We start from the raw sequence: 17,203 nt of genomic DNA on the forward strand, positions 1-17,203 counted from the left end.
TGCTCTTGTGTCCCATTTGTCTGGTGAGAGTTTAATTACACTGATGGAGAAAAAAAAAATCTACTATTTTTCTTGAGGATGGACAAATCTAAGAACCCTTATGGTTTCCCAGAAATTTTTAGGACCAAATCCTAGTCTTAGCTGAGGAAACAGCAGTTTTGGTGTTCAGTTCAGTGGGACTCCCTCTTCCTTCCCTTTACTCCAATAAAAATGGAAGCTAGCTGGAAGCCTAATTATCAGTTGGCCAAAGGAAGTGAACTGAGCCATCCCTTCTGTGCCTTTTGATTGTACAGCTTGTGACTGTTCAAACCACAGGAATTGAAGGTTCTGATGAATTTTCAAAAAATTTTGAATAACTAATTAATCAAGATGTTAAACAACAAGATTGTTGGTCAAATGAAATAGTCCATATAAGATTGACATCTTGATTATTTTTTTTTTTTCGTTTTGGAAAGGATTGGGCAGTGGAGATTGGAATGTCTGGAATGTACAGCTGAAACTAAATCCTATGGCCTTTGAGCTCAAGGTTGGATCCTAATTCTGATGATTTTAGTAAAGGGAATTCACGATCTCGCTTTTGTCATTTTGGGAAAATCCTGGATAATTTTCAAGGTAAAAAACCAATCTCCTGATAAAATTTAAGGTTTCTTCCTTGCATTTCCCAGTGGACCCCAAGGAAACCTAAACTACATAACTAGGATATGATGCCAGCTACGGAAGTGCAGCCTTTGTGATCAGCCTGTGAGATGGGGTAAGGCTCAGGGAAACACCTGGGCTGGGGGGTTAAAGTCTTTGAGACTTTGGGTTCTTGTTTCTGAGGAAAGAGAAAGAACTTTTCCCAGCACTTTGAATCATCATCATTAAGGCCCTGTCTCTGCTTAGTGTCCTTGCTGGGAAGAGCATATCCTCCTTGAGCAGATGTCAGGAATGTTCTGGGACACTTGTACTCAGTCCATCCTGGGGCTGACACTCCCTGTGCTGCTCTCTACTCCTGGATAGTCTGCAGATGGTCACTTGGGTTGTATAAAGAGAAGGCAGTTGGGAGCACCAAAAAGCCAGGATGCTGTGACAGAAACAGTGAACTCGAGACCCTAAACTGGAAAGCTGAAACAGAGCTGACCATTTCACATTAGGGGTTCAGAACTGGAAATAACTGGTGGAGCTGATAACGTTCCTCCCGTACACCTCCTGCACAGCACCCGGTGCTCCCTTGTCCATCCTTTCCCCTTGACTCTGTTGGTCTGCGCCAACACGCTCCTGTCTCTGTTTTCCATCAGCCACGGCGCTCCTGCTGCTGCCAGGGAGACAGGATGGCTCGGGCGCCCTGCAGTCACTTGGACAGCTTGGCTCATGCCCGGCCAGGCGCGCCGTGACCCCCGGCATCTGCTCCTCTCACAGGTTTTGGATCCACGCTGACTCCTGCGAGCGTTCTGCTCCAGAGCCCCCGTGCTGCTCTGCGAGCTCCAGGCGGGGCAGTGGTGCCGTGGGCCCATCGGGACACCCTGGCACAGGCAGGCCAAGGGCCCTGCGTGCAGGGTCCCGTGGCACCATCAACACAGGGCCATAGACTGCTTCAGCTCCCAGAGCAGAGACCTGTCCCGGATCCTGACATTCCCAACTTGAATTCTTGCTTAACAGCATTGTCGGCTTTGCTTGATAAATGCCTTCTAGACTTTCCTTAATAAGCAGTGTGAGGAGCTATGTTTGCAATCTCCTGAAATGCTGTTTCTGAAAACAAAAATGCCCCTTCTCCATTTTCCCGCTCTCTTTTATTAGTGAAATTTTAAAATTAGCAGGTATTGGGAATTTCTTCAACTTTAAAATTAATCATGTGAAGCTAAAAGAAAATTGGATAAGTATGTGGTAATTTCTTGCTGAGTGCATTTTACTTGATGTGTAATGCCTTGCTGTTTAATTCTATTTGTGAAATCAGGCCATAGAGCTTCAGGGCATTCTTGAGCTTCCTTTGTGCCAGTTTTAGTAATGCCTTCCCTTGGTTTATTGATCTGAATTAATCTGTCGTGCACTACAGTTCCTCTGTGTAGTCTCTAACGTCAGTGTGAGGAGAATGTTGAGAATTTCATCCCAACATTCCGCCCGTTCCCAGCCGCGGGCACGCGGCCGGACAGCAGGGGGCGCCGTCCCGGCCTCCGCACGGGACGGCGGTCACGAGGCAGTCACGAGGCAGTCACGAGGAAGTCACGAGGAAGTCACGAGGAGGTCACGAGGCCGCGCGCGCCCCCCTTGAAGCGAGGTACGCGCGGCGAGGCGGGAAGCGGGAAGCGCGAGCCTCGCCCCGCCCCTCAGGCGCGTGAGGGTCCCCTCAGGGACGAGGCGGGAAGCGCGAGCGCTGCCCCTCAGGCGCGTGAGGGTCCCCTCAGGCGTGAGGCGGGAAGCGTGAGCCCCGCACATCCCTTCAGGCTGTTCCCCGAGGCTCCGTCTGGATTTTGTCGGTAAGGAAGCTTTACGTGCTGGGGAAGGGAGGGACCGATTTATCCCTGGAGAGTTACAGCTGTCCCTGGCTTGTTGCGGTAAATGTAATGTGTTCTAGTCTACTATGAATACAGAGGTTAAAAATTAGCTCTTAATTGCTAATGACACATATGTTGTCTGTGCCACAACTTGGTTTCAAAAAGATCACTAGCTTTAAAAATGCTAAGGTTTTATTACAAAACAAGCTAAAAAACGCGGAAAAAACCCCAAACAAAACCCAAAAACAACAGAAAAAAGCCAAGGTTGTAAAAAGAAAACCCAACAACGAATATAAGTTTCCTTTCAAAGCAGTGCATCTGGTTCAAGGTGTCTGGTCTCCTAGGATGCTTCCTTGTAGAATCTGGGGTGTTTAGGAAGTATTGGTTTCTACCTAAAGCTGAAAAGAGCAAATGTTTGGAGGTTTTTGATTTTGTTCTGAGTTGGGGTTTTTTTGTTGTTTTGTTTTTGTTTGGTTTGGTTTTTTTGTTTGGGGTTTTTTGTTTGGTTTGGGGTTTTTTGTTTGTTTGGGGTTTTTTGTTTGTTTGGGGGTTTTTGTTTGTTTGGGGTTTTTTGTTTGTTTGGGGGTTTTTGTTTGTTTGGGGGTTTTTGTTTGTTTGGGGTTTTTTGTTTGTTTGGGGCTTTTTGTTTTGTTTGGTTTTTTGGTTGGCTTCATGTTTGTGTAGTTTTTTGCGACAGAAAAAAGAAACGGAAGGGCTGGTTGTTTGGGTGTTCCTGAGTAAATGGAGCAAGCGGATACTGTAACTGGGGGTAACAAGCTCTTCTGCTGAAGGTTTTTTGAGCGGAGTTGCGGGCGGGAAGCGTTGCCCTCCTTCCCCCCCTCAGGCGCGTGAGGGTCCCCTCAGGCGCGAGGCGGGGAGCGCCGGCCCCGCACATCCCCTCAGGCTGTTCCCCCAGGCTCCGGCTGGATTTTGTCGGTACGAAAGCTGTGCTTGCTGGGGAAGGGAGTGCTTTCCGGCACTTTGGGGTGCTGGGTGGCCTCGGCTGCGGGGTTGGGAGGCCTGGTCTCGGTTTCCTTATTCCTGAATGATGGTGCCATATCCTTCCTGCTGCTCCCGAGATGAGTTTGAGGAAGAAGGGGATTTGCCATACTGGGAAGCAGTGCCCGGCTAGTTTTGGGAAGAGAGGGCCCTCTAAGGGGTTTAGGCTGTGTCTCACAGTGCCAGGCTGGAAGCAGGTCCATGTCTCGCCATCTGGCTGGGAAAAAGATTTGTGTCCTGTGGTTTCAAAGCAGGTGAACTCTGTGCAATATTGTGCTAAGGGGTTTAAGCCACTCCTGAAGTAGCAGGTCTTTTGTACTTTCCTGTTGTGCCCTCAGGTTGGTGAGGTTTTGGCTGAAGAGCTTTCCTTCCAACATGTTCTTCAGATATTTCTGTGTTAATAACTGCCTTTTTATCTCATTATTTGTCAATTTATAGATATAATTTGTGTAAGAATGCCAGGGAAGTCTTTTCTGCTTTGTGTACTGTTCCAGTGTTAGTTGGTCGTTAAGACTCTGCTATGGTAGTAACTCATAGTAAGTATGTGTAGTAACTCATGAATCCTACATTAGCTCTACTGGGTTTGCCAGTATCTACATAAGAGCTGTGTATGAAACCTACTCGAGTGGTTCCTGAAGAAAAGGAGCACTTCATGCATTTTTTGTTGGTAGATATACAAATTGTTGAGACTCTTGTTTTATTGTTTTTATGCTCTGGCTTTATGGTTTTATTGTAGTTGCTCAGGTGGCTGATGGATTAATGCATTAAGTAGATGTCAGATAACAGAGTGTGTGTGGAGTGCGCAGTTAGAGCTTCCTATTCAAGCAGTATTTTGTTTCAAATGTTACCCACAGCTCTGCCACAGTCATGTCTTTGGGTCACTATGTTGGAAACGAGCACAGCAATGCTGCAGATGATGAGCTCACCCAGGTCAGCTGAGCTCAGGTAGTAGGAAAGTACCTGAGGCGATGCACCTGTGAGAGCAGTTTATCCCTGAACATTTACAGCTGCCCCTGGCTAGTTGTGTATGTCTAATGTGTTCTAATCTACTGTGAATGCAAAGGTTACAAATCAGCCCTTAATTGCTAATGACAGGTATGTTGTCTGTGCCACAACTTGTTTTGAAAAAGATCGATAGCTTTAAAAATGTGAGAACTTCATGTAAAAAGACAAAAAGCAACCAAACCCGGAAAAACCCAAGCCAACCAAACAAAGCCCCAAAAAAACAACAGGAAAAAATCAACCCTGTAAAAAAAGCAACACCACAACAATCACCATAACTTCTCCCTCAAAGCAGATCATCTGATCCAAGGTGTCCGTGGTCTCTTAGGATGCTTTCTTTGTACACTCTCAGGTGTTTATAAAGTATTGTTTTCTGGCTAGCACTAAAAAGAGCAAGTGTTTGGAGTTCGTTGGTTTTGTCTTGATTTTTTTGCTTGTGTGTTTCATGTTTGTGTGGTTTGATGCAACAGACAAAAATTGAAGCACTGGTTGTTTGGGTGTTCGTGGGTAAATGGAGCAGGTGGATGTTGTCACAAGCTCTTCTGCTGCAGGTTGGGAAACCAGTTGCACCAGCTCATCAAAGAGCAGGCCTTCAGCTGGAAAGCTTCTTTAAATTTCTCAGTATCCCCCAGAAAAAAATGTTCGGGGTTGGGTAAGGGTTGCATTTTTGGGAAGGGGCTGCAAAATTGCTCCTGTATTGGTAGGGAAGCAGAGGCCTGGGGAGAGAGCAGCATGTTTGGATACTGAGGTTTGGAGAAAGGAAATAATTATGACTTTATCTGTTAAGTGTCAGTCATTCTGTCTCTCACTGTTTTGACAAGTTCAATTCTAGTGATTGATGGTAAAAGAGATGAATGTTGGGGGGGTTGAAGGGAAAATTCTAATGGAGGGAAGCAAGGGGAAAAAAAAACCTGTCGAGGACAATTTCTGGCATGTAGTCGGGTTCCTGGTGCAGACAGATTGGCTGATGTTGATTGTTGACAGCTTCTGCAGCTTGCTAATTACAACTGTAAAAAATTCAGGTGAATGACAGAAACTTGAAATGTTAATTCTGCTCTTTTTATTTTGCAGCTGCAACTGTTAGTTGGCTCTTGCCGTAATTGATGGACACTGCCAGTTGCTTAGACAGATGGGAATTAATGCTGGTGTTCCCATTAGAACTTGCCATCGCAATCGCGTTGGCGTTGCTCTCCTGCGCAGAGTTGATGTGTCTAAGCCGGTGTGTGTGGAAGGAGCAAGCACAGCTCATACCTGCAGTCCTTCCTTCCGATGTATTGGAGCCGCCGATCCAACACAGAGCAGATGAACTGCTTGCCAGGTTAGTACATGTAAGAACAGGCCCTCTGCTTTTCCTGAGCTTCTGGAAAAGGTTACATGTTGATAAATATTGCCATAATCATGTGATAGTCTTAAGACTTGTGTTAAGCTGTTCTGATTGTTCCTCATCAGAAATGGCAGCTGTAGTCTTGGCTGGTGTCTCTGAGTTGTAGTCACCTGCACGCCACATGAATTGGAAACTGTAATGCTGGTTGAAAGGAAAATGCTAGAGGTAGGGTAAGTAAAGCAGTTAATAAGGTCACGTAATAGGGGAAAGTAGCAGTGCAGTGGGGTTTTACCTAAATAGAGGCATAATCTCGGTGGAAGAAATGATTGGTTACTGACCTGCAAGTGAGCCTGCTTTCTATGTGGGCGGGAGAGCTGGCTTATGTAGAATCTTGGTCTCTCTGAGTGTGGACTTGCTTCAGCTTTGCAGGGCTGGGTTGCTGAGGAAAAAGTGGCTCAGTTTGTCTCTCTGAGGACTTGTTACTTTCTAGAGGTTCAACCTGTGGGGGTGAAGCAAGTCAGCACATGCAAAGGGCCACTTGTGTGGCCAGGGAGCTGCAGAAGTGTCAGTACAGATTGAGGAAGCATTGGCTGCTTTTTGACCAGGAAGGAAAAGTCATAAATTCTGAGGTCTCATAAGCTTGTTTTTCTTCTTTTTGTTTAGCAGCTTACAGAACACTTCACAATGGTAAGGAAAATGCTTCATTCCTTGATGTTCAGAGGAACGTGGTTCAGCGAGCTGGACTGTCATCCCCGGAGGCATCTGTGAGCTGTATTCAGAGGTAGGCTGATAGAACACACAGCAGCTCAGCTGGAGGTGCCAGTGTACCTACCTGCTGGTTTGTTGCTTCCACAGAGGGGAGGTCATGCACACACAGCCCCCTCTCCTGCGACCAAATGGGTGCCTCCCTTCAGACCCAGCAGGTCTGCCTGGTCACTCAGACTCAGAGCGGAGGTGTGAGCAGCTGCACAGGGGCCCTTCCCCGGCCCGGCAGCAGAGCTGTGGTGCGCGTAGTCGTGCACTCACATGCAGCACGGGAGATGTTTGACGCTCAAGGTAGGAGCGTGTTGCCCACTGCTATGCCAATTACTGGATATTAATGGCAGGATAGCATGCATATGCCTAAACTGGGAAGCAGAAGGTTAATAGACGAACAGCACCAGAAGATCCCATTTATCAGTTTCTATTTATCTCTCCTTGGGAGGTGGCAGGTTTACAGTAAATACCTTCTGTCCTCCTAATTTCCTAATGATGGGGATAATGATGGAGAATGGTGAAGTCATTAACTGGGACAGCCTCTGTGCATCACTCTGTCAACCACATCTCTCCAAGACCTGCAATGAAAAGTGATAGGCCCCAGCTGTTCACCAGATTCTGTTCCCTTCCCCCCTCCCCATGCTCAGCCCCATTTGCAGGCTTAGCAATTAAAAAGAGGGGGGAAAAAGACCCAGAACTGAAAAACAAAAGCCAGTCCCTTTCTCTGCCACGGCAGTGATAGCCCAGTCTGCCCTATGCTTTGGGTGTTGGGTGCACCAGTCCAATCCCATTCCTGTGCTGCCGGTTAAATGCAGTGGTATCCCTGGGTCTGGTGGTGTCCCTGGGGCCAGGTGGGCATCACGGGAGGGAGGAACATGAGTGAAACCTGGAAGGAGATTGTGCTTCTGGGGCAGAGGCACTGCGTTTCCTTGGTAATGTCTCCTGTTCTTGCCTTCTGCTGAAGGACTTGTTAAATGCCTGTAAAAACGGCAGCAATTCTCTGTGTCTGAGTCTGTGTCTTGGGGTACTAATGGATTTTGGAGATTGCAAACAGTGGTGGGACTGTGGAGAGTGGAATGGGTGGGCTCTGGTTCTAGATCTGATTGCTTTAAGGTACAGGTTCCACAGGACAGAAAGGTGTTCCTGGAAGATGAACCAAAGTTCAAATGAAGATGTACGTGAGTAAATTGTTGCTTTGAAAAGATTGTCTTTTTTCCTGCAATGACATTACTATATTGCTGACTCCAGAGTTTTTTTCACATTTTACATTTGTTTTACATTTGTTTCACATTTGTTCAGTGGCTGTGAATTGATAACTGTTTTTAGAGAGTTAAGAGTGGGTTTACATTTATAACAGCCACATGTTCATTCAGTGAGGGCTTGTGATTATTGCCACCCCTATTTCAAATACTGCATTTCTCTCAGTGAGGTTGGGACCCGCCTCCCTACCCAGGAGCATTTGGGTGATGTGATACTTTTGCAGTGAGATGTCTTCTTTTTATTTGATTTTTTTAACTGGTGAATTAAAACCATAGCTTTGCCTGTTAGCAAAGCTATAGGCATTGCTGTGGCCTGGAGTACTGTATGGCAGAGCCACCCAAGATACCCTGTAGGTTGTGCCTCTTGCTACTGGCTGCCATTTGCTGTTCCTGAGAGTCCAGCCTTCTGCCTGGGCATGTTCTGAAAAGAGAGCCCTGCCTGAAGTAAGGTTTTCCTGTGCATCCACCGTGTGCTGGGCTCATAAAAGAACTCTTGAGCTGTGGGAGCTTTGTGTTAAAAGGGTTCATTAACTTTCAAATGTTTCAATTGAGAAATTTCAGAGCTCTCAGCAATAGACCAGGGTGGCCGGCTCAGCCAAGAGTGTCCCCTGACAGTCAGGTGCAGATGTGATTGCTAGTCACAGCACCGTAAGAAACCTAATAGTGTCCCAGCAAGTGTCATACTTGAGCTGGAGAGGATTAAACCAGATAGCCCGGAGAGGCTGTAAATAATTTTTATTGGGCTTTAAGAGATAGGGAGACAGAGGAGCCTCTACCTTGTGGCATCCCAGGAATTCTGCCTGCAGGCTTGTAGAGTGTGTGCAGTGGTGAAAGAAAGGACTCTGGGACTGGCCTTGTTCTGAAGGAGGTGATTAACTGTTCTGAAATGGTCAGGCCAGAGTAGATTATGGTGGTACAAAGGGGCATTTTTCTGACTAATGTCTCTGCGAATGTGGTGTCTGAGCACAAAGAAATGAGAAATGAAAAGCAATGGAGCAGCTTTCCTGCTTGGGAGGTGTGGTGTTAGCCAGTTAGCTTGTGAGACAAATGGAGAACAAATGTTCCCTAAACACTCCCTTCTTTCTTTTCAAATTCTAGATGCTTTTCTTGGCCGTACAGACCTACAAAGATTTTATTTTTTTTAATTTATTATTTATTTATTTCTGCAAAGTGATCTGGTAGCTGCATATTAGGGAGAACCAAGGGATTGGAGTTTGGTTAAACACCTCCCGTACCTCTTGGTTAATAACTTTATTTTGTGTTAAATGCCTCACAAATGCTGAGGCTGGTGAAAGGGAGTTAGATTTCCTGTGTGATAATGCAGCTCATTCTGCTTATGTTGTTAGTTTGGCACGTGCTCAGGGGCTGGTGTTTGACCCCAAGGCTCCTCTCCAGCCTTGGTTTAGACAGGTGAGGAAGTGCCAGTTGACTGGATTCCAGCCACCCCTGGGACAAGCTGCCAGGGGCTCCTTGATGGTTTTGCTGTGTTGTGACCTTTGCTGGGTTGTTTTCCAGTCAGCTGGCCTTGCCTGGCTTCTCCTGAAGACAGACTAGCCAGGGCTCAGTGAAGCCAGGCTTTGTGGATTGCAGCCCTTCCTGTGTTGTTTTGGTTCCCATAGGAGCTCTTAGCTGAAAATTAGAATATTCTTAGTTGTTAATGTTTTAACTTGCTCTAGTCTGGCTTTTCCAGACCCAGACTAGCTCCCATCAGCAGTGTCTATGGCCAGCCTCTCTGCTTTTGACACCTCAAGCCTGACACAAATCAGGCTAAACAGAACGTGGTATATTAAACAGCTGTTGGCTTCTAAATAAGGAAAATCATATTAGTCTCTCTGTAAGCAAATCTGTATGGTAATTTCAGGAAAGCATGAGGTGACTGTTCTCCCTGGGAAGAAAGAGCTGATATATCTTTGCATATCCATAAACTAATCATACGAAAGGCTTAAGAGCCTAGCAGGGAGTGAAGTTTTACTTCCCTGAGGAATGTTTGAGGGGGAAAATAAAGGCAGGACAAATTGTCTGTCACTATGGAAATTTGTTTGGGTAGGACAACATCTACGGCACCAAATCCTGAGAAGGATGGATGCTGTTGCAGATAATGCTGGTCAAGTGAAAGAAATGCCACTGGAGCATTGTAATATCTATCCAAAATCATTTTTTCAATTATGTGTAACATACAACAGTGGATGACTTAAAAATTTATCCTATCTGACAGCACAGAGGCAGCAAAAATGTTAAATTCAAGACCATTTTTAAAGGTGCAGGATGTACATGCTGACCCTCTGGCTATCAATGGTTTAAAGGAAATGAGAGTGGCTGCTGGCAGGGAGCATTTAGCTCTCTGCAACTTGCCTGACTATTTCTGGCTCTGGCTGATACAGCCCCAGCTTCCAGAGTGAGTGTAGCAGTGTGTATCTGCAGGACAGGATGGATCAACCTAATGCTTTATGCAGACCCTGGCTCCCAGAAACTTTATCAAAAAGGAAGCTATTAAGTGTGTTTTCTTGGAGTAACTAAATTCTCTGTCTCTGCTGGGTGAGGTACTAAGGTTAAGGTTAAGTAGGAGGTACATCCTCTAAGCGGTAGTGCTTACAGGAGCTACTCCGTACTGCTCAAATATGGCAGAATTCATTGATGGCTGTGGATAAATTTGAAATAAATGCAGGGGACTCTTACTCTTCCCTGCCTCTGATTCCAGGATGCCAGGGAATATTGCCCTGGCATGTGCAAAATACTGCTGCTGTGAAGATAAGATGATGGCTGTTTTAAGAAGAGGCAGCTAGGTATCCAGTATATACTACTGACTGTTTTGACTGAAAAGGAGTGTCCAGTGCTGTGTTTGCTGTGGCACTAGGGTGTATAAAGGGAATCCCAAGAGCTATAGAGAGCCCCAGGCACCCCCCACTTCTCTCTCCCAAAAGAGAACTATTGTGATTTGTCTTGGTATGAAGGAACCTCCCACTCACTGATCTCAGAACCCCCCCAGTGTGAATCTGCCTCTGTTGTATTGCCTCCTGAAAATCCTTAAAATTAACTTAGGGTAGTGAGCTGAGATTTCTCTAAGTTGTATTTCATTTGGAATTTTTACCTTTGGTGTGATACTTTCCTTACTCTGCATACATCTTTCCCCTTCCTGTCTTTGCTCCTGCTAACAAAGGAAACCTCTGCACTTCTGTCCTGCTCCTGTTTTTCAGCTAAACCATCTGTGACAGAGAGCTCAAAGCTTAATGGACTGAGCATGCAGTGTCTTTGGGGGTAACTGCTCTAAGAAATGGGCAGCACTGTGGTGCAGAGCTATGCTTGCCTGTTCTTCCGGCTCTCACATCATGGAGTGAATGCTCACATACTCCATCAGCTGCCATTGGCTTGACTGCTTACACAGGCTAAATGTAAGGCCCCCAGTGAACATTTCTGTCACTTTTGCTGTTCTGGCTACTGTGCTTAATCAAAGAGCTGGAAGGAAAGCTCTCATTAGAGAGGCTTTCTCAGTCGTACAGAAGCCTCTGCTTCGCTAATCGAGGTTTTAGAGAGCTCTTGCTTCTGGTTGGGGTTGGTCTGCTTGACCTGATCTAGGCCTGAGGCAGAATGAAGCGAGAGCAGACTTAAAATAAATGATGTTTGAGCAAACACCATGGCTGGAGGTGAATGGGGTTGTGTTCTGCAAGGCTGCGGCTCGGAGACTCAAGAGCTTCCTGCTGTAGCAGCAAACTTGTGGAATGTGCTATGACTGTAGAGGTGGTGGGAACCTGTAGGTGAAAGTGGGAGTCTGCATGGGGTGAATTGATAATTTTCTGTCTGTTGCTACTGCTTGCATGTACAGCAGTGAGAGTCCAGGCCCTTGCTATCAGGCATTGCAGGAAACAAGAGTGCAAGGCAACTCGTGCTGCAGAGCCTGTGGTCTGAGTAGAGAAAGTAGATAAGTGCTGGGGGGAAAAAAGTGTAAGGGGCAGAGTTGAGGACAGCTCCCCTGTTCAGCTGTTGCACTGGCCTCAGCCCAAGAGACGTGTGGAAAAGCTAATATTTATCTGAGAAGGGAGCATAGAAGAAAAAGGTCTTCTGTGGGAGATAGCTAATGCATCAGTAGTGCTTCAGGCTCTTAAGCCTGTGTAACAGTGTAGCCTAGTCCATTTTGTATATTTTATAGACTCTGAATTTTATTATCATTTTCTGTGTAGTACGCAAGTTTGTGATCCTCAGAGTTGCCACCTGAGGATGTGTGAGCAAGTGAAATTATTCTGAAGGACTTGTGTTAAATTATGTCAGTATTACTTATGGTCTAAACTGTTGGTGTCCTGGAGAAGAAGTTGTGTGATGGAGGACCTGAAATAGAGCACTTGCTCTTTAAGGATGCAGGAACTGTTTATTCCTCTATGGTCAGTTACTTGAGTAAATCACACATGATCAGGGTTCCTCTGTTGTGGGCCAGAGGCAGTGTTCTTAATGCAGTGCAGGATGTGAAGCTGCCAGATTTGCTTTGGGGGACGGTGGCTAGTAGGTGGGTGTGCATTGGTGTGCCGAGTGGTGAAGGTGCAGAAGGACAGGAACCTCAAGGTCGTGTGTTCGGCTGGTGCTTCTGAAAGCCAACGTGCATGCCAAGCCAAGTGTCAGAGCGGAGGTCTCAAGCTGTGGAGTTGCCTCCTGCAGCTTTTTTCGGTTGCAAAGGATTACGCTGTGCTTGAAAGAGAGATGGAGTGAGCAGCTGCTGGTGGTTGGGAAATGTTGATCCTGGTTCCTGGGCAGCAAGGCTTCCTGCGAGCTGAGCAGGCTCTAGCATTGGAAGCAGCATCTGTGGTCATGTGGCAGGGTCCTCATTTCCTATGGAAAAGGAAATGGACTGGCTGCCAAGTGCTTAGAATTAGTAATAAGCTGCCCAGAGAAGAGATGCAATGAGTGCAGGTCGCTTAGTGAGCAGGGTAAGATGGAATCCATTTCCAAATGGAGATGGAGTGAAGGAGAAAGGGAGGAACGGTCAGTGACGTGTTCATCGGATGTTGGCCAAATTCCCATACAGCTTTCTTTGGTGGGCAGGCTGTGTCAGACATGTCTCAGTAGGTCTGGCCTGTCGAGAGTCAGTGCGGAGACGAAGGGACAGATGGAGAAAGGAGACAGGATATAATGGAATGTACATGATGTCACCCAAGGGACATGTTAACTGAGTTTCTTTGTTACCAATTTGATGGTGTATTAGTGCCTGACCTTGCAGCGGGGATTTGGACCTTCCTTCCCTCGCTCGTTTTCCTTTGCTGTTTGCTTTTTATCTTCTTGAAGAGCAATAAAGATGCTGAACTCCAGAGAGCTCTTGTGGGAATTGAACTCTTCAGATACAGCATTGCCCTGGAAAGAGAGATGGAGGAAGTAGTGAGAGTAAGAATGAGAAGAGGTTTGTCAGGAAAGCTTGGGCGAGGAGCTGAAATCATTGAAACAGTACAACTGGTAACAGGACGGGGTAGTTGCCTTACTCATGTGTCAGAATCTTCCCACGCCATGACAGATTCCAAATATGTGACAAAACTGTGCTGAACAATGAAGGATTCTCTGTCATATGTCTGCTGTCTGTCTTCTACCTATGGAGGGGACAGGAACCTTTGTTTTGGTGGCAGAGGATTCTCGGACGAGCTGCCTGCGCTGATCTGTATGGATGACTTTGTCTGCTGGAGATGAAGGTGTGGCTGAGCAGCGAGGCAGCTGGGAGGGCTCTGGGGAGCAGAGTGCAGGTTTGCAGACAGGTCTGACTTGAGTGATGGCTTGTCAGGCCTTGAGGAGTCTGGATGAGTGCCTGGAATAGAAACCCTTGGAGACTTACTGAACACAGAAAAGCCATCTGTAGCTCAGGTGGTCCCAGAGCTGCACGTTGTTAGGGACTGGGTGTGCATTCTGAATGAATATCCCCGTAGGCTTGCTTTATTCTTGTACCCTTGGAAGGTGCCTGCTGCTGGCCTCCATCACAGCCTGCTGGAATGGGTCATTCTTTGGTGTGAGCCACAACAGATGTTCTTCTGAAAGAAGCTACTGCAGAAATGCTTTAAGACAAAGGGAACTCTGAATGCTTACAAGATACATCCATGACTTCTTACTGATTTGGCTAAATTTTGCCGGCTCACTGGTTGTTGAAAGCAAGCAGAGGAAGTTCTCTGGTCTTTGGGGTTTGGAGAAGGGGGGCAAATGAGTGTTTTCCTCTGACTTAGGAGGATCCTGGGCCCTTTTGCAGTGGTAAATCAGGCTGACCTCTGCAAGACAGAGCAGGATATTGGAGTTAGTGGATGACTCTGGGAGTATGCAGAAGTTTGTAAAGATATCAGAGCTAGTGATGAATGACATGTGTCATGTTCTGATTCCCTACGCAACTCTGTCAAGCACGATTCAATACTTTGTTCTTACATTGTGGTTATGGCTTTGTCATCAGCCTTGCAGTGGTCTGACACTGCTCACCTTTCTGCTAAGACCTGCCTTTTCCCTAGAACAAACTATTTGTAGCCCCAGGAGCCACAGAGGAGGAGGTGTGGCCTGGTCTGTCCATAGAGTAATAGACATAATGTAGTACTTTGTGGATGACGTGGGTGTAATGGCTGCAGCTTGGCTTGGTTCTTGTCACTTGAGCACTTTTTTATGTGAGCTTCCAGACCCTGGCAACCTCTGAGGAGCAGGCTGTATTCATCCTGGCTGTGGGAAGATGAGGAAGCCATGGACAGTTCTGGGTTGGTCTAGACAAAGCTGCCATTGTTAGTTCTCATTGTTTTTCTCGTGTCTGTGTGAGACTTTTGTACCTGGAGTAGGACTTGTTCTGTCCCTTGTCTGTGAAAACTTGTGTTCACTCCACCCCTGTGGTGCCGTCAAGCCAGCAAAAGAGTATGTGATGGTTTTATGTTGTGCAGCCAGCGGGAAGGAAAATAGTGTCTGAAATGACAGGCATTAAGTCCAGTAAGGAGGAGACATTCATCATGGATGTGGAGTCATATTTTCTGTCACCTGAGACTGTGAAAAGTTGCTCGTGGTAAAGCTTACTTAAAATACGTTTAGTGTTCTGTCTTGGTTTGAGACAATTCGGAGGAGGTGGAGATGTCAGACGGAAGTGTCCTTTGGATTCAGTGCCCCTGGTTCTCTACAATACAGAGAGAGACCGAATATGTGCAGATTAAGTGAAAAAATAACTCTTTACCAAGAAGAGTGTCAACAATAACACTGATGAAACTGGGCTAAGCCAGCTAGTGAGGAGAAACCTCTCAAGCCCCTGCCCACTGGACCAAAATAGGATGGTGGCTGGCCTCCCCCCACCTGGAAAACCTGGCAGGAACGGCTGGAGAATCAGCACTAGAGTGAGACTGTGGCGCTGGCACAGGCAGTCAGAGCAGGGCTATGGACCCCCCGGGCAACTGGAAGGACCCTCAAGACACCTGCTGAATCCAGAGACTCAGGCGCTGCAACCTCAGTGCTCGTTGGTCAGAATAGTGGCTGCAGTCTCGTCAAAGTGGTGGTCGTGATCCAGATCTGTCGAGGTGATGGCAGAGGTCCTGTGTAGTGAGGGAAGAAGACCCCTGATGTTGAGTGAAGTCCGAGTGTGGTCTTGTATTGGGCTCAGGCTGAGTGGGGAACGCCTCTGGTACCTCTCGTGGGACAAGGAGTTGGGATATTTCACAAGTCTTTGACACCTTCTATGATGTTACAGCTGTCTGTTACCTCAGGACAGGTGGATCCATTATGGCCATCAACAGAGATGAATATCTTCAGACTGTGTGTGTGTGTGAATTGTCCTGGTGCTTCCCCGAGGGGAGTTACCACAGATGAGTCATTTGTGCAAGTACAAGGAAACAACACCCAGCTCAAAGCCTGAGGTGGCAGGTGTGCATGCCCTCAACACCTGCATTGTCTGAGTCATCAGCATTTCAGTCTTTCACACTTGTGGATACCTTCTTAGCATAATAGTTCCACTCCTATCTTAAGTTCCTGCCACAGTTTAAATTAGTAGACGTATCTAGGGAAAAGGTGTGTGCCAGAATCTTTGTGTTACCCAGGACAGTGTTCCTAGAGACATTTGGGGGTTTCTTTCTTCAGCTGAAGATCTCTGTGTTAGCAGGGTACACTGGAATTTAACCTATTGTTAAGATCAATCAGCTAATGCTAAACCTTGCTTATTTAAATAACTATATATACTGAAAGTGAAGGTATGTAGTAAATTATGGAAAGCTTCAAGAGGGAACCTGACCAAGGTTGTACACAAGTAACAAAATGTGGAAAATAACTAATGAAATAGGAAAAAAAAATGCCTAAATATCATCATCTGGGCTAAGCTGTTTTTCTTTGGATATTTTTTAGTTGCTATTTCAGTTTACTGGACTGTGATAAGTATAGTGGGTATGGTAGAAGATGAATGCTGAGTCTGAGATAGAAAAGAGAATGTTTGAATAGAAGACATGTTTGATTAAAGAAAAATACCTAAGAAACTCCAGTGTTTCCTAGAGGCCCAGAATGTGAGATTCAGCATAGGAGTTAAAATCCTGATCCATGTCAAAACCTGGAGTTATTTTTCTGTAGAAGAATGTTCAGCCCATCTATATCTAGAGGTTACTGAGATTGGGAAAAAAAGGTGAGGTCAAAACTCTGAGCTGGATCTAAATGCACCCCAGACAGAGCAGTCATTGGCTTCTGTACATCTCACAGGGAGGTACGGCTTGACAGGGAGATAAGGTTCTGACCTGGCCCATCCTTAGATTTCCCGTGTACTCTGTGATGAGGTAAAGCAGCCATGCTGGAGCAGAGCCCACGTATTGGTCGGGAGTTTCCAGCTCCCCATGATTGCCTTCGGAGCTCTACACAGCTGAGTTTGCATCATCATAAATGAAACTCCTGCTGAGGTCAAAGGGCAGGAGTTCATCTATAAATGAACATTCCTCAACCTCTAGTTACACGTTGGACCTTTGAGATCAGCTCTAACAAGCATACTGCAAACAGTGGATTAGTTTGTTGCATGCCACTGGGAAATTAAATGTGTCTTCCAAGTTCTTGTCACTTAAAATTTACTGTGACATTTACTGCTTGACAAAATGCAGGAAAGAGGTTCCAATTAACCAGGACATCAAACAGTGTGAATGGTGCAGTTTATTTTGGAGGCATGATATTCAGAAAGGTCAGTCTCTCAGTCAGCTGACCTCGGCCATTTGTAGTGTTGGCTATGGCTAATGAGCACTGGGCTCAGTCTGTAATGGGGGCTTTATGCAGGGAAAATCCAGATAATAGATGTGTGGGGAAACTAGCTCTGTCTGATGGCTGTGCACTGGGGAGGGGGTTTGCCAAAACTCTAACACAGGAGAAAAAAGGAGCCTGAATCCAGTGTTAAAAGCTAGGAGCATCTTCACAGTCAGTCCCCTTTCACCTAAGTGGAAATTGTTGCTGTCTTA

The 17,203-nt window shown here is 46.2% G+C and overlaps 2 long non-coding RNA genes across 5 annotated transcripts in view; one reads left to right on the plus strand and one right to left on the minus strand.

Moving 5' to 3' along the window:
• Nucleotides 1-17,203, plus strand: part of LOC108508840 — a 216,015-nt gene that overhangs the window by 42,308 nt on the left and 156,504 nt on the right. For 3 of the 4 annotated variants that reach the window (XR_001878527.1, XR_001878528.1, XR_001878530.1), the window contains exons 3-4: nucleotides 5,544-5,790; nucleotides 6,460-6,577. This is a non-coding gene — a long non-coding RNA (uncharacterized LOC108508840). The remainder of the gene's footprint in view (nucleotides 1-5,543; nucleotides 5,791-6,459; nucleotides 6,578-17,203) is intronic. The other variant, XR_001878529.1, reaches the window with a different exon arrangement.
• Nucleotides 9,363-15,403, minus strand: LOC108508841. Its single transcript, XR_001878531.1, has 6 exons — nucleotides 15,203-15,403; nucleotides 14,814-14,910; nucleotides 13,615-14,038; nucleotides 13,271-13,375; nucleotides 13,008-13,145; nucleotides 9,363-9,440 (listed from the first exon to the last, which is right to left on the minus strand). It is a non-coding gene; the product is annotated as an uncharacterized LOC108508841 (long non-coding RNA).

The sequence above is a fragment of the Lepidothrix coronata genome, unplaced genomic scaffold (assembly GCF_001604755.1).
Source record: "Lepidothrix coronata isolate B3197 unplaced genomic scaffold, Lepidothrix_coronata-1.0 Scaffold318, whole genome shotgun sequence".
Taxonomy (NCBI): domain Eukaryota; kingdom Metazoa; phylum Chordata; class Aves; order Passeriformes; family Pipridae; genus Lepidothrix; species Lepidothrix coronata.